The sequence below is a fragment of the Pleurodeles waltl genome, chromosome 3_1 (assembly GCF_031143425.1).
Source record: "Pleurodeles waltl isolate 20211129_DDA chromosome 3_1, aPleWal1.hap1.20221129, whole genome shotgun sequence".
NCBI classification, from domain to species: Eukaryota; Metazoa; Chordata; class Amphibia; order Caudata; family Salamandridae; genus Pleurodeles; species Pleurodeles waltl.
In genome coordinates, this window is record NC_090440.1 from 1,996,830,863 (window position 1) to 1,996,845,351 (window position 14,489).

General features: G+C 45.6%; 1 protein-coding gene and 1 long non-coding RNA gene across 5 annotated transcripts in view; one reads left to right on the forward strand and one right to left on the reverse strand.

Annotated features, from left to right (window-relative positions):
- VMP1 (vacuole membrane protein 1) overlaps positions 1-14,489 on the forward strand; it is a 682,493-nt gene that overhangs the window by 594,340 nt on the left and 73,664 nt on the right. The window lies entirely within an intron of this gene.
- The window catches only part of LOC138285908 (uncharacterized), a 31,001-nt gene continuing 18,241 nt past the window's right edge, over positions 1,730-14,489 (reverse strand). The window contains exons 2-3 of the long non-coding RNA XR_011201658.1: positions 4,475-4,512; positions 1,730-2,068 (exon numbers count right to left, since the gene is read on the reverse strand). This is a non-coding gene — a long non-coding RNA (uncharacterized lncRNA). The remainder of the gene's footprint in view (positions 2,069-4,474; positions 4,513-14,489) is intronic.

Here is a 14,489-nt window from a genome sequence, read left to right on the forward strand (position 1 = left end):
ATTTGTGCTATGTATGGCTACTGTAGGCTTGCTCCATGCCACCAGGACAACATGTTCGAAATCCTGGGCTTTTCTGTCACAAATTATCAGTTACCATATAGCAGTTCTGTTCGAAAAAAGCACTGCCTGTTCAGCTTATTTTGGGGGGGCGGCGTTCGGGTCATCCGTTCCAAGGCTTTCTGCGTGCTTATGTTCGATTTGTAGATCTATTTGCCTACTTGAGGGAAGTTGATCTGTGATCTCTTTGGAGTGTACTAAATCAGGTGTATAATCCTGGGAGAAAGGCTTTGGGGTGACCTGTAGCTCGGTGACTCATAATAGGTGTTGCAGGGTCTTCTGACTCCAGTAACCTATCATGTTGTAGTAGTACTGTTTCAAAGTAGGGTTGTTCAGGAAAAGGAGCAAACTTGCAAAAATGCAAGGGAGAGAATTTGGAAAATGTGGTTGTTTATAAGACATTTTGGAGGTAGATGTTTGTTTTGGTGAACAGGGTCAGTTTAAGTTGGTGCAAATTTAGAATGCTGCACTTCTGGTGCCTGTTGTTTTAGCTCCTATGGCTAACTGTTGTGTTTTCATCAGTGAATGTTTGCATCTAGAAGCCAGGAGTGCCTCAGTTCTGGAGTGACTATAAGAATTGCGTGTGCCCTGTGGCGGGTATGTTCGAGCTGTACCAGTAAAAGTGTTTCTCAGTGTTTACCATGTGGACATGGTTCCCTCACCAAAGAGTGTTTGTGTAATCTTCTCAAAATGGTATTTATATACATTTCAATACTAACTAAGTGTACTGTAGGTTCTTTGGAGACTACTAACAAGCAATAGACTAGTTCTTTCCAAAGCCTTAATTTTAAACTTTTCTAATTAATGGACATGATGGGGAGTAGGTGCTTGTGCAAAGTGAGATTGGTCTGTAGGAAAATCTGGAGATTTATGAATGCCCAAGCCATCTGAAATGACTGTCGGGTCAGGGGCGTAGCTTGGGGAGGAGGGGGGAGTGTTTGAGGTGTTACACCCACCCCTCTAAAAAAAAAAAAAAAAAAAAAACTACTTTCCAATAAATATTTGGGTACAAGTGCTTTCATTCGGGTATGGTGTAGGCCTGTGTCGGATTTCACCTGGGATTTTCACATACACACACACACACATGCACACACCCACACTAGTTCTCTTGTCTCTATTTTGAAGGTATTTGAAAATGTTGGTTAGTTTGAAAAATATTGAGTTTGAAGTGCTCCTAACAGTATGCACCTTCCCTTATGTCCTCCTCATGCCCTCTCCTCCTATATTGTATTTTCACAACAAATGGCAGCATGATTGTTGAAATATCTGAAGTCCCCCCTCCCCCACCCCAGTCTTTTACCAAGCTATGCCTTGAAAGACTCACTCGTACATCCACAGAAAAGCACAAATGCTATAAGATAGTGCACCTACCTACATTCTTCTATCGCCCCAGGTTCATTCCCTCACCCTCCCCAAGTCATCCGCCCAAAGCCTTCTTAATGCCTTAGCTGCTGGGCCTTTCCCCCCAACCCCCAGCTCTGAGCTCGTTTTTGGCTATTTGGGGTGGTTCGCGCTTCGGCCTTCATAACTTTTTGTCCACATAAGCTATCCACGCCACATTTACGTCCTGTTTTTTTCCAACATCCTAAGGATTCTAAAGGTACCCAGAGTTAGTGGGGTTCCCCTAGAGTAGACCAAGAAATTAGCCAAAACACAGCTAAAATTTTGGGTTTTTATTTCTTCGGAAAAATATGAAAAAAGGGCTGCAGAAGATAGCATGTAGTCTTTTCCCTGAAAATGACATCAACAAAAGGTTTGCAGTGGTAAACTCACCAGCTTTCAGGAGCAGGCAGACTTGAATCAGAAAACCACATTTTTCAACACAATTTTGGCATTTTACTGGGACATAAACCATTTTTACTATTTTTTTTGTGCTTTCAGCCTTCTTCCAGTTAGTGGCAGAAATGGGTGTTAAACCAATGCTCGATCCCGGACAGCTAAACATTTCTGAAATGTAGACACAATTCTGAATTCAGCAAGGGGTCACTTGTGTAGATCCTTCAAGGTTTTCCTACAAAAAGTAACAGCTAAAGTTAAACAAATATTGAAATTGAGGTGAAAAAAAGATCCATTTATGTCCACGTTTTCTTCTATAACTTTTTCCAGCTATGGCAGATTTTTGAAAGCAATATATTGTTACCTCTGCTGGACTCTTCTCATTGCGGGGATATATAGGGATTGTAGGTTCATCAAGAACCCTAGGTACCCAGAGCCAATAAAGGAGCTGCACCTTGCAATGGGGTTTCATTGTATACCGGGTATACAGAAATTCATTTGGTGAAATATAAAGAATGAAAAATAGGTATCAAGGAAACCTTTGTATTTCCAAAATGGGCACAAGATAAGGTGTTGAGAAGCAGTGGTTATTTGCACATCTCTGAATTCCGGTGTCCCCATACTAGCATGTGAATTACAGGGCATTTCTCAAATAGACGTCTTTTTTACACACTGTCTTACATTTGGAAGGAAAAAAAGGTAGAGAAAAACAAGGGGCAATAACACTTGTTCTTCTGCTCTGTGTTTCCCCGAGTCTCTCTATAAAAATGTTACCGCACGAGAGTGGGTAGGCGAAGTGCCCGCAACAGGAAACGCAACATAGACACATCACCTTTTCACATTAAAATCTTACATGTTTTTGGGAAAGTGCCTAGCTGTGGATTTTGGCCCCTCGCTCAGCCGGCACCTAGGGAAGCCTACCAAACATGTGCATTTTTGAAAACTAGACACCTATGGGAATCCAGGATGTAGTGACTTGTGGGGCTCTCACCAGGTTCTGTTACCCAGAATCATTTGCAAACCTCAAAATTTGGCAAAAAAACACTTTTCCCTCACATTTCGGTGCTGCAAAGTTCTGGAATCTGAGAGGAGCCACAAACTTCCCTCCACCCAGCATTCCCCCAAGTCTCCCAATTAAAAAGTGTACTCCACTTGCATGGGTGGGCCTAGTGCCCACAACAGGAAATGCCCCAAAACACAACGTGGACACATCACATTTTCCCCCAAAAAGCAGATCTGTTTTTTGCAAAGTGCCTAGCTGTGGATTTTGGCCCCTAGATCATCCGGCACCTCGGGAAACCTCGCAAACCCATACATTTTTAAAAACTAGACACCTAGGAGAATTCCGAATGGGGGTGACTTGTGGGGCTCTCTCCAGGTTCTGTTACCCAGAATCCTTTGCAAACCTAAAAATGTGGCCAAAAAACACACTTTTTCCTCACATTTCGGTGCTGGAAGGTTATGGAATCTGAGAGGAGCCACACGTTTTCGCCGACCCACCTCCCCCCCCCCCCCCCCCCCCCCCCCCCCAAGTCTCCTGATACAAATGGTACCTCACTTGTGTTGGTAGGCCTAGTGCCCACGACAGGAAACGCCCCATAAGGTAACATGGACACATTACATTTTTCTTATGAAAATTGACCTGATTTTTTGCAAAGTTCCTAGCTGTGGATTTTGGCCTCTAGCTTATCCGGCTCTTAGGAAAACCTAGCAAACCTTGGCATTTCTGAAAACTAGACACCTATGGGAACCCAGGATGGGGTAACCTGTGGGGCTCTTACCAGGTTCTGTTACTCAGAATCCTTTGCAAACCTCAAAACTTGATTAAAAAAAACACCTTTTCCTCACATTTTGGTGACAGAAAGTTCTGGAATCTGAGAGGAGCCACAAATGTCCTTCCACCCAGCATTCCCCCAAGTCTCCTGATAAAAATGGTACCTCACTTGCTTTTTATTAAACATTTCACCTTTTTATGGTATTATAGCTCAGAAAACTTTGGGGAATCCACACAAGCCACTCCTCTGTGGACTTCCCCAGGTGTCTAGTTTCTGGAAATGTCTGGGTTTGGTAGGTTTCCATATATGGCTGCCAACCCCATGACCAAAAACGCAGGTGCCTCCCTTACAAAACCAATTTGTTTTCTGATAGTTAATTTTGATGTCTCCACAATACGATTTGAGCAGTGGAATTTGGGGCTGAACTAAATTTGGGAGCTCCCAAGAGAGCACTCAATCTGTGCTTGATGCCTCATGCACCTGCTGTCTGGGTTGGGCTAACCCGATATTGTCCCGCTGCACAGACTGTGCTTGCGAAGGGACAGCAGGACTGTCCTCATCACCTCCCTCAGAATCATTGGAAGAGGAGTTATCGGATGGGACTCCTCTGACTGAAAAACCACTCCCAGAGTCTGCGCCATTGTGCTATCCCTCAGATGCTGTCTCAGTATCTGCTGTCTCAGTCTCTGATCCTACGTCAGAGCTGTCCTTTATAACCTGAGTTAGGGCTTGAGCAGCAGTCATCCAATGAGCCGCCATCTCTGCTACTGGCTAAACTGTCGCTCTAAAACACTAGCCTACGTAGACAGTCAAGAAATTGCTGGTGGGTGTGTGTGTGATGCTTGCAACAGTAAAGGTCACCTTACCTTTGCTTCTTCTCTCATTAGCACGTTCTCTCAAGACACTAAAAAAAAACAAAAAAGACACACTATTACTTCACCTTGTCACATACCAATTGTCAGTTTTTAGCGCCTCTGGCGCCCAGTCCTACAGTCATTATTGGTACTCTCATTCCCATGACCTCCTCCTCAGATTCCCTCACCACCACCCAGCAAAAGTACCCTTCATCTTTCCATAGCCCTCCTCGCACATACACTTCATTTGTATTATAGCTCAGGTAATGGCTGGCTTTACTAATCCACTCAACTATTCACATAAAATACAGATTTGTTCTTTGCAGTAGGCATATAAACCTTCTGTGCTACTTTATGGCACAAAACTGCCACTAGGCAAAAGCCAGATCCTTTTGTAGTAGAAACATAATCCCAAGACTTACTTGACATTTTTATTGCTGCCTAAAAGCTACAGTTGAAACACATCATTTGAAGTATGTGCATTGCTTTGAAGACGCAAGTTGCAAGAGAACTGGTGGTGTGTAATATATATATGTTCGATGGCATGTGTAGCTGCAGATACACATGCTGTGCACTGTTCCTGCCATCTAGTGTTGGGCTCGGAGTGTTACAAGTTGTTTTTCTTAGAAGAAGTCTTTTCGAGTCACAGGACCGAGTGACTCCTCCCTTTCGGCTCCATTGCGCATGGGCATCGACTCAATCTTAGATTGTTTTCTTTCCGCCATCGGGTTCGGACGTGTTCCTCTTCGCTCCGTGATTCGAATCAGGAAAGTATTAAAATCATCAAAAAAACGTTGGTATTGTTGCTTTCGGGAAAGATCTTCTATCGATACATCGGCACCAACGAGACAACCGCTTCGCTGGCCCCTTGGGGCTTCCGCGCCCAGCCGAGGCCCGGTCGGCCACACCACACCCTTTGTCGAACCCTCATGGACCGGACCCCCTTCCGTTTCTGTCCGACGTGCCATGCTAAGTATCCATACACAGACCAGCATCGGGTCTGTAATCTGTGTCTGTCACCGGAGCACAAAGAGGATACTTGCGAGGCCTGCAACTCCTTTAGGTCGAAAAAGACCTTGAGAGAACGGAGAGCCAGGTGCATGAAGATGGTTTCGAAATCGTCGCAACACCTCGACATCGAAGAGGGGGAGATGCCTATCTCCATCCAGGGATCGGAATTGGACGACTCCGACAGAGACCGACTGCCTACAGCGGGCCAAAAAGTGAGTATGCCTGCCCCGACCCCAAAGTCAGCCGAAAAAACAAAATGCCTCGGGGACGCCACTGCCTGAAGCCCATGCCTCGACCCATCAAAAAAAGCGGTGAACAAGCAACACCTTCGGCACCGAAGAAGGCCAAAATCGTGCCGAAGTCTTCCGACTCGAGCCGAGATACCGGCGTCGAAAAAAACCGACATCGCCTTGTCGAAGGCACTAAGCCTTCAAAGAGCCTTTCTGAGCCAAGGCCAACCATCACCATGGGCATTTCTGTGCCGAGAAAACCGGCTTTGGAGCCGAAAAAGACCTCTTATACAGATGAACATGGGCTCTCCAGACAACGGAAGGAGAGGCACAGGTTTGAAGAGGAGCTGGACATTGAAGAGTTTGACCAAACTCAAGCAAGAATACAGATCCATAAGGATACGGGAAAAATTCAAACTCCCCCTCCTCTCAAATTTAAGAGAGAGTTGGCTTTTCAACCACAAACAGAGACTGAGACTGATCAGCCAAGAGCTAAAGTGGCTAGAGAGAAATCACCAACTCGCCATTTCTCTCCAGAAATATCGCCACCACATTCGCCACAAAGGACAGGGTCACCAATTGGCACGCCCACTGCACAGTCACCCACACATACTGTGCAAACACAGGATGATGTAGATCCATGGGACCTCTATGATCCCCCTGTCTCGGACAATAGCCCTGAGTGCTACCCCTCAAAACCATCTCCACCAGAGGATAGCACCTCCTATACCCAAGTCTTGGCCAGGGCTGCGACATTCCATAATGTCAGTATGCATTCTGAACCATTGGAAGATGACTTCCTCTTCAATACCCTGGCTTCCACGCATGCGTCATACCAAAGCCTGCCTATGCTACCAGGCATGCTTAAGCATGCACAGCAAGAGTTTCAAGAGCCGGTTAAGGGAAGAGCCATTTAACCGGGGTGGAAAAAAAGCACAGACCACCCCCGTCAGACCCAGTGTTCATTATGCAGCAGCTCCCACCGGACTCTGTAGTGGTTGGTGCCGCAAGGAAACGTGCAAATTCGCAATCATCAGGAGATGCACCACCCCCTGATAAAGAAAGTCCCAAGTTTGACGCAGCGGGAAAGAGAGTGGTGTCGCAAGCTGCCAACCAATAGCGTATTGCAAATTCGCAGGCCCTCCTCGCTCGTTACGACCGAGTTCACTTGGATGAAATGAGTGACATCATTCAACATCTACCTAAAGAGTATCAGAAACGGGCTCAACAGGTAGTAGAGGAAGGGCAAGCCATCTCCAACAATCAGATTTGTTCGGCACTGGACTCCGCTGACACTGCCGCAAGAACTGTAAACACGGCAGTCACAATCAGGACACATGCTTGGTTACGAAGCTCAGGATTCAAACCTGAAATACAGCAGGCAGTGTTAAACATGCTGTTTAATCAGCAGCAACTTTTTGGGCCGGAAGTGGACACAGCCATCGAAAAAATGAAGGACACTGACACGGCCAAAGCCATGGGCGCGCTCTACTCTTCCCAGTATAGAGGGACATTTAGGAAACCACAATTTAGGGGAGGTTTTAGACAGCAACCTTCATAGGCATCCACCTCTCAAGCAAAACACACCTACCAGTCCCAATACCAGAGAGGGGGTTTCGTGGATCGTTCAGGGGACAATTCCCAAGATCAAGAGGAAAGTTTCAGCCTACCAAGCAGGTCCCCAGCAACAAACAGTGACTCCTATGTCACACGTCCCCAACACACATCACCAGTAGGGGGAAGGTTAACACTTTACCACAAACATTGGTCAGACATAACCACGGACACATGGGTTCTATCAATTATCCAACATGGTTACTGCATAGAGTTCACACATTTCCCTCCAGATGTTCCCCCAAGAGCTCACAAACTGTCGGCACAACATCTAGACCTGTTACAGCAAGAGGTACAAGCACTATTAACGAAACAAGCCATAGAACTAGTACCTCACCACCAAAAAGGAACAGGGGTTTACTCCCTATATTTCCTTATTCCCAAAAAAGACAAAACACTAAGACAAATTTTACATCTCAGGACATTAAACCTCTTCATCGAATCAGAACATTTCCACATGGTCACACTACAAGATGCAGTTCCCTTACTAAAACATGTAGAATACATGGCAACACTTGATCTAAAAGATGCATATTTCCATACACCCATCCAGCCATCTCACAGAAAATACCTCAGATTTGTCATACAGGGCAAACATTACCAATTCAAGGTACTGCCCTTTGGGATAACAACAGCGCCCAGAGTACTTACAAAGTGCCTCGCTGTAGTAGCAGCTCGTATAAGGAGACATCACATGCACGTATTCCCATATCTCGACGATTGGCTGATAAAAGCCAACACTCAACACCGGTGTCAAAATCACACGCAGTATGTAATAGATACCCTACACAAACTAGGCTTCTCTATAAATTACCAAAAGTCTCACCTGCAACCATCCCAACTACAACAATACTTGGGAGCAACACTCAACACACAAAGAGCAATTGCCACTCCAAGCCCACAGAGAGTTCAATCATTTCAAACTATGGTGTCAAACATACAACCAAATCACCAGTACACAGTCCGATTTGTCATGAAACTCCTAGGCATGATGGCGTCATGCATCGCTATTGTCCCAAACGCACAGCGACACATGCGGCCCTTACAGCAGTGCCTAGCAAAACAATGGACGCAGACACACGGTCAACTTCAGAATCTAGTGTTGATAGACCGCCAAACACACTTTTCGCTTCAATGGTAGAACCCTGTAAATTTAAACAAAGGGTGGCCATTTCAAGACCCGGTGCCTCACGCCATTCTCACAACAGATGCTTCAATGATTGGGTGGGGAGCACACTTCAACAATCACAATATACAAGGACAATGGGACAATCAACAAAAACAACGACACATAAATCACTTAGAACTACTAGCGGTCTCCCTAGCACTAAAAGCCTTTCAACCCCTTCTAGTCCAAAAACACATTCTTGTCAAGACAGACAATATGACAACAATGTACTATCTAAACAAACAAGGGGGGACACACTCGTCACAACTATGCCTCCTAGCACAAAAAATGTGGCATTGGGCAATTCACAACAACATTCGCCTGATAGCGCAATATATACCAGGCATTCACAATCAGTTAGCCGACAATCTCAGTCGAGATCACCAGCAAACTCACGAGTGGGAAATACAGCCCCAGATTCTACAAGAATACTTCTACCACTGGTGAACACCAGACATGGATTTGTTCGTAACAAAACAAAACGCAAAATGCCAAAACTTCGCATCAAGGTACCCACATCCTCAGTCCAAGGGCAATGCTCTATGGATCAATTGGTCAGGGATATTTGCTTAAGCTTTTCCCCCTCTCCCACTCATTCCTTTCCTAGTCAGCAAACTGAGTCAAAACAAACTCAAACTAATACTCATAGCACCAACGTGGGCTCGCTAACCGTGGTACACCACACTGTTGGACTTCTCAGTAGTACCTCATATCAAACTCCCAAACAGACCAGATCTGTTGACACAACACAACAGATCAGACACCCCAATCAAGCATCGCTGAACGTAGCAATCTGGCTCCTGAAGTCTTAGAATTTGGCTATCTAAACCTTTCAAATGAGTGTATGGAAGTCATTAAACAGGCAAGAAAACCGACAACAAGGCATTGTTATGCTAATAAATGGAACAGATTTGTTTTCTACTGCCAAGCAAACCAAATCACACTGTTAGATGCCTCCATACAAAACATTGTGAGTTATTTACTACACCTACAAAAAGCAAATCTCGCTTTTTCTTCCATCAAAATTCAACTCACTGCAATCTCTGCTTACCTGCAGATTAAACATACAAAGTCACTTTTTAGAATCCCAGTTATTAAAGCCTATATGGAGGGACTAAAAAGGATCATACCTCCAAGTACCCCACCAGTACCCTCGTGGAATCTTAATATTGTACTTACATGACTCATGGGCCCACCTTTTGAACCCATGCATTCTTGCCAAATCCAATTCTTAACTTGGAAGGTAGCATTTCTAATAGCCATCACTTCACTACGAAGAGTTAGCGAAATACAGGCGTTCACTATCGAAGAACCATTTATACAAGTACACAAACATAAAGTGGTTCTCCGCACAAATCCAAAATTTCTTCCAAAAGTAATTTCACAGTTTCATCTAAACCAAACTGTAGAGCTCCCAGTCTTCTTCCCACAGCCAGACTCAGTAGCAGAAAGAGCACTGCATACATTAGACATAAAAAGAGCACTAATGTATTACATAGACGGAACAAAACCATTTCGTAAAACTAAGCAATTGTTCATTGCTTTCCAAAAACCCCATGCTGGTAATCCTATATCCAAATAGGGCATAGCCAGATGGATAGTCAAATGCATACAAACCTGTTACCTCAAAGCTAAAAGAGAGTTACCCATTACACCAAAGGCCCACTCCACTAGAAAGAAAGGAGCAACAATGGCCTTTCTAGGTAACATACCAATAACAGAGATTTGTAAGGCAGCCACTTGGTCTACACCTCATACGTTTACCAAACACTACTGTGTAGATGTGCTAGCAACACAACAAGCCACAGTAGGACAGGCTTTACTAAGAACATTATTTCAAATGACTTCAATTCCTACAGGCTGACCACCGCTTTGGGGAGGATTACTGCTTTGTAGTTTATGCACAGCAGCTACACATGCCATCGAACGTAAAATGTCACTTACCCAGTGTATATCTGTTTGTGGCATGTTCCGCTGCAGATTCACATGCGCCCTCCCACCTCCCCGGGAGCCTGTAGCCGTTTAAGTTGCAAGTAGAAATTGTATATATGTAAATAAACATTCCTTTAGCACAAACTATGTACATACATATCTATTCTATTGCATGGATATCTTTAGTTTCTCCAGTATTGGATCTTTCATAGATTCACATGCTTGAATCATCCCCGTCGTCGAGGTGGGAGCCTCACGGTAAGTTTAAATACATAAAGCAGTAAGTCAGTAAAAGTAAAACCAGTAGGCCTAGTAGGCCTCATAAGGTATTTTACAGTCTATCCACTTTGTTTTGTGAAAAGACCCAAACTTCAGTCTCAACCAATCAGGATTCAGCCCCTCCCAAACAGTCCCAACAGAGGCTGAATTCCCTCAGATTTTCTACTGCACGTCGTGTGAAGGGAGTCTCCCTGAGCTCTGCTCAGTTTTTTCCTATTTTCTGACTGAAGATTAGTTCTTTCTCTCAGGAAAACTTGCTACAGCTCTGCTATGTCTGAAAAGGCAAAAAAGGGTCTGTTCAGAGATTGTGACACCTGTGGGAAGAAGAGACTGCATGTTGATGACCCCCACAAGAATTGTATTTATTGCCTTCATCCAGACCACAAGGTGAGAGACTGCAAAATCTGTCGCACCTTTAGTCAAAAATCCCTCAAAGACCGGGAGGGTAGACTTCTCTTATGGCTACAAAAACAGAAAGCCTTGGAGCATCCTTCCTCAGATGACAGCGAGGCATCCTCACAGACTTCTCGCCCTCAGAAAAGAACAGGTGAGAGAAGCAGAGGGTCGGATGAACCACCAAAGAAGGTGCTCAAGAAGACAAGACAAGTCTCTACTGGGACGAAAAAGGATGTTTTTCATTCAGAGGCATTTAAACAGGGGCCAAAAAAGGTTCATTCAGAACCTACTACGCCTTTACACCATAAAAGTACCTCAAAAAAGCCATCTCTGTCTCTGTCACCACAAAAGGAGCCGCAAAAACTCTTTTCGGTGAAAAAAACATCCGTCGACGACCACCCCGTCGACGACTGTGTCGACGGTAACAGCGACTACGGTATCGTCGACGTTTACAACGCCAGCCTCACCCATGATTATGACGTCGTCGCCATTGTCATCGACGACTATAATTACGGCAAAACTTTTTAGGAAAGCTTCGTCGGCAACCACATCGTCTACAGCGGAGGCCTCCTGGGTTCACCATTCAACCAGGGCACTCCCATCTACGAAGCACCTCTCAATGAGGTTCAAGAAGGCACGACCGACGACGGCATCTGCACGACCGTCGTCGATAAAGTACCCGTCGACGAAGAGACCATCGACGGAGCAATCGTTGGCAAAGGACCCGTTAGGAAAGACGCCGTCGACGAGAGTACCGTCGATGGGTGAGCCGTCGACGAGAGACCCGTCGACGTCAGAACTGTCGACGAAGGAACCGTTGACGAGAGAACCGTCGACGAGAGAACGGGCCACAAGAGAACCGTCGACGAGGGAACCGTCGACAATCATATCATCTACAGCATTAACAGTACACAAACCATCCACTTACCTGGATACTTCGCCTCACCATCAAGACGCCTCCTCCAGATTCTTACCCCTTTCAATTATCAATATAGGGGACAAGGCGTCTGATATTCTCCCAATGCATACCTCACCAAGTAAAGTGTTGCCATACCCACCACAACATCTTTTAGAGGATGAGGACGACGACACATACTCACAGAACGACGGAATGTTTGGGGCAGCTAGTAGCCCGTCACAACTCAATGTAAAATGCCAAGAGTTTGACGAAGAAGAGGATCAACAGTATCAGCTTAGTTATGCCTCAACATCTTATCCACAGACACAACAACCATCGCCCCTCGCTATGCCTAGCACATTAGTGACAGATCTTCAATTTATGTTGAAAGATTACTATAAAAGGTTTCCACCGTCAACTCAGTCCACGCCACCTAGACCTGAGAGCTACCAGACACCCCGGCAAGTTCATACTAGCCAAACACAGGAAACTTGCCCCTCATCGGACGACGAAAGGGAAGAGGGTGAGCTAAGAGATTTGGCGACTAGTGAATGGGATGATTACCTCGTCCCCACACCATCTCCACCGCCAGCAGGTCCAGTAGATTCTCCTCCAGAGGACATAGGAGGTTTCCATAATCTGATAGAGCGAGCGGCGAAACGTTTTGGCCTTGCAATTGTTTCTCATGAAACCGAATGTTTTCTGTACGACTTTAAAGAGCCATCAAAAAGATCTGTAAGAGCCATACCCATTGTCGATTTCCTATGGCAGGAGGGTTTGAAGGCAATGAAAAACCCAGCAACAGTGCCTTCACAAATGCCAAGACTAGAGAAAAAATATAAGGCCCCAGAGGATTCTCCGGCCTGTCTAGTCTCACAGCCGAAACCTGACTCTGTGATATCACAGGCGGCTCAGCGACGTTCCAAAAACCCCTCCACACCTATTGCGTCTCCCTCAGATAAAGAAGGAAGGAGATTAGACAATATTGGCAAGAAATTCTCCTCTGTGGCCGCAGTCACCGTTAAGGCGGCTAATTCCCTCGCCATCTTGGGAAGGTACGATCGCCAGATGTGGGCAGACATGTCTGCTTTTTTAGATTTACTGCCAGAAGACGTCAAGGTGGAAGCAAAGAAGGTCTTGCAGGAGGGAGAAAGGGTCTCCGCAGAAATAATAGACAGCGCAATAGATATTTCTCTCACTGGCTTTAGACAATTAGCTGGTGCAGCAGTCCTGCGCAGACAAGGATGGCTAAAGGCCACTTCTTTCAGGCCAGAAGTCCAGACTCATGTTCTTGACATGCCTTTCGATGGAGAGAGTCTGTTTGGCAAACACGTGGACGACATGTTGCAGGCTATCAAAGCGGATACCGATACGGCAAAATCCCTAGGTACCCTTCAATATAAGAAACAACCTTTTCGTGGAGCAAGGGGTAGAGGTAATTACTCCTTTCGAGGTGGATACCAGCAATACAGGTCACAATATCCATCTTCCTCCACAGGATCAAGACAGCAGTACCATCAGCAACAGCAGCATTATCGATTGCCTCCGGCCGCAGCTTACAAACACCCAGCTAGAGGAAGAGGAGCTGCCCGAGGAAGAGATACAGGCAGGAAACAATGACCCGCTGATCATCTCAACGCTTCCCCACCAACCAACATCGAGGGTCGGAGGTCGCATCACTTCCTATTTCCCCAACTGGAAGGCTATAACTTCGGACAGATGGGTACTCGATGTAGTGGCCAGAGGTCACACTCTGGAATTCACTCAAGCACCACCAACTCTTCCTCCATCGGGCCCACCGCCTCCGAGGTTGAACCAACTCCTCAGGGAAGTAAGAATAATGCTGAGAAAAGGAGCAGTGGAACCAGTCCCTTTATTTCAAAAGAACAGAGGATTCTACTCCCGTTTTTTCCTTGTAAAGAAACCCTCAGGAGACTGGCGCCCCATTCTGGACTTGAGAGCCCTGAACAAGTTTCTGAAGAAGCAATCGTTCAGGATGGTAACTCTACAGGATGTCCTGCGTCTGTTAAATCCCGGAGATTGGATGGCATCCCTAGACCTCCAGGATGCCTATTTTCATATCCCCATATATTGCAACCATCGCAAATTCCTACGGTTCAGAGTGGGAAGTATGCACCTGCAATTCCGAGTTCTGCCATTCGGCCTCAAATCAGCCCCCAGAATCTTCACAAAAATGTTAGCCCCGGTAGCAGCACATCTCCGCCAGTCACAGATCCAGGTCTTTCCTTACCTGGACGACTGGCTTATAAAGGCACCCTCAAGATCGCAAGTGACAAATCATATTTCCCATTGCCTTCAATTGCTACACAACCTAGGGTTCATAGTCAATTATCAGAAATTTCAACTCTATCCCAAACAGGAATTGAATTTCTTGGGGGCAATCCTGGACACAGTCCGCAACAAAGCCTACCCATCTCACGAGCAGAAACAGAAGTTAACCTCCTTGGCAGAAAGGCTCTCCACAAGAAGGTTCGTTTC